Below are 3,307 nucleotides of genomic sequence, written 5' to 3'. Positions count from 1 at the left end.
AAGGGTAAAAGTTTGAAAGCTTTTCCTCTAAGATAAAGACTAAGACAAGGCTGTCCACACTCACCTCTTATTTAACATAGTACAGGAAGTCCTAGGTAGAGCTATAAGGAAAGACAAATAAATAAAAAGATTCTAAATTAAAATGGAGAAGTACAATTGTTGTTCATTGCAGATAATACAATCTTACATATAGGAAATCTTAAAGATCAACAAAAAAGATGTTGAAACTAATCAATGAATTCAGTAAAGTTGCAGGAAATAAAATCAACATACAGAAATCAGTTGCATTCCTATGTTGTAACAATGAAACATCTGGAAAAAATATAGAAAACCATCACATTCACAATAACATCAAAAATTAAAATATTAAGACCAAATTTAACCAAAAAATGAAAGCTCTGTGCCATGAAAACCATGAGACTTTAATGGAAAACATTGAAGAAGACACAAATAAATGGGATATGATGTTCACGGAATTATTGTTAAAATGTCCATACCTACTCAAAGACATTAATACATTCAATGGAATCCCTATCAATGTTCTGTTGACATTTTTCACAGAAATAGAAAAAAAGCCCTAAAGTTTGTATAAAACCACAAAAGACCCTGAAGAGGCAAGGAAATCCTGAGAAAGAAGTAAAAAGCTGGAGGCCTCATACTTCTGATGTCAAACTATATTAAAATGTTGTAGTAATCAAAACAGTATGGTTCTGGCACAAAAAAAGACACATAGATCATCATCAAAACAAAGTAGGAGGTCCAGAAATAAACTCACACATATATGGTCAACTAATATTTAACCAGGAAGCCAAGAATACTCAATGGAAAATGTATAGTCTCTTCAACAAGTAGTGTTGGGAAATTGGATAACCAAATGCAGAAAAATGAAATTAGTTTTTTTTTATTACATCACTCACAAAAATTAACTTGAAATGAATTAAAGACTTAAGTATACGACTTGATACTACAAAACTTCTAGAGGAAAACTGGGAAAGAAGTTCCTTGACATTATTCTTGGCAATGATTTTTTGGATATGATACCAAAGCACAAACAAAACCAAAAAAATCAACAATGGGACTACATCACTCTCAAAAGCTTCTGCACAACAAAAGAAACAATGAAAAAATGTGAAGAGGCAATCTATGAAATAGAAGAAAAATATTTGCCAACCATATATTGGATAGGGGTTAATATCCAAACTATATAAGGAACTCTTACAACTCAAAACAAACAAACAAAACAAAACAAAACAACCCAAGCACTTGGATTTAAAAACAGGGGTGGGGGCAGAAGAAGTGAATGGAATTTTTCCAAAGGAGTTATCCTGATAGCCAACTGATACATGAAAAGATGCTCAACATTGCTAATTATTAGGGAAATGTAAATGTTGAGGAATTAAAACAGAAAATAAGAGAATTTTTTGTTAGAAGCAGACAAAAATTTCTGCTGATAGGCAAGTTATGAAAGGGTACATTTTATAAATGCAGTAAATGTTTGCAATAGCCATCTTTGAGAATGGGGAAGATTTTAAGTAGTTGACTGAATGCTGTCTGCAATTGTCAGATATTCTAGTTGAGGACTGAAAGTAATGATAATAATAATTTATGATGTTGCCTCCAACAAACATGGCCATATAGTTTTCTCCAGTATGATTCAGTGGCGCAGACGCAGAGCTCATTTGACTTGGGGATGGACAGCTGTGTTGTATTTAAGGATCATAAGTAGAAGCACCTGATGGTACTAAAGAATGTGAAGAAATATCTTAACAGTCTTCAGGAGGGAAGGCAAGGAAGTGAAGCCAGGAGAGTAATGAGAGAATAAAAAAAATAAAGCCTGTAAAACTGGAGATTATGTCAGATAATCGTGTTGGAAAAGAAACAAGATTTGAAAAGGAAAGAGATTGGTATGCTTGAGAGGTGTGTAGATTCTAATCTTTCGAAGATGGCTGCACCAGTGTATATCCTATTCCACATGCTATTTTTACAACACCAGCTTGATATTTCCCCATTAGGAGGAGACTAAGGAGAACTTTGCAATTGCCTGAACCAATAGCATGCAGTGGAAGGGATGCTGGTTAAATAGAGATGCTAATACACCAAATGCATTAATGGCTTCCATCTGCTTTCTCTGGAGACATACCCTGTGGGAGCCCTGAATTGGCATGTAGGAAGCTCGGCTATCCTAAAGGTGCCATAGTGGAGTGACCACATAGAGAAACTACGTAAAGATAAGGATATATCCAAGGAGTCCCAGCTGTTCAAAGCTTCCCAATTCAGGTGCCAGACAAGTGATGAAGATGCTTTCAAGATCTTCCTTCTGAAATAACTCACGAGGGTCCTGAGCCAAAGCTCTGCAGCCAAGCCTCACCCAAATTTCAGACCAATGGAAACAGTGAGTGATGGTAAATAATTATTGTTGTTTTAAGACACTGATTGTGGGGTAATTTTTACATTGCATATATTTAAAAAAAAAACATGATGCATTGGAAATGTGGAGAAAAAGATGCAAAGTAAGAGAAAATGAGAAGAAATAAAGGAGGAAAAATAATATTCTGTAGGAAATAAAATTTCTGCAGGAAAGATAATATCATCATCAATTGAATGATCCTCAAAAGGAAAGTTTGTTCTGAGCATCTCAGCGGACAAAAACTCAAATTACATGGAAAGCTTCAGGTTCAGATACCATTTTTCAGGCTCTATTTGTAGTAATTCACCTATTAGGAAAATATGAGTTGGAAATGAGCTTTACATCAACAGAGAAGTTGAATTTATTTAGAAATCTATAATGAGATGGAACAAATAAAAGCTGTTGGAAACCATTTTATGATAATTCCATTAAGTAGACAAAGTCCTTTCCAGGAAAGAATTAAAGGGAAGTAAACATATGATAATCTGCTTAAAATGATATAACTTATTAACAGTTCCAGTGAGGCGGCAGGCAGATGTAGAATGCAGAAAGGGAAAAACAAGCAATAATACCACAGCAGGGGAGGAGAAAGCAAACTTCAGGTGGGTGCTTCCAGGTGAGAGACAGAAGAGCTGGAGGAAACCACCAGTATTATAGGTGTGACTCAAACACTCGTTTGATTTTATTTGCCATCAGGAAAAGTGTTTAAGGTGTAGAAAAATCTAATATTTCCAATCCCTTCCTTGATCACACATCCATCTCCAAATACTTCCCCGATTCTTTGCTTCTTTTTACAGGAAATTTCCTTGGAAAAGGATTATCAGAATTTTTTCTGCTTCCATTTTATCCTGAATGCACCCTGTCTAGGTTTTTGCTTCTTAAAGCCCACAAATACTTGTC

Source organism: Canis lupus, chromosome 7, assembly GCF_048164855.1.
Source record: "Canis lupus baileyi chromosome 7, mCanLup2.hap1, whole genome shotgun sequence".
NCBI lineage: Eukaryota > Metazoa > Chordata > Mammalia > Carnivora > Canidae > Canis > Canis lupus.
The sequence above is the reverse complement of the archived record's forward strand: the minus strand, read 5'-3'. Positions refer to the sequence as shown.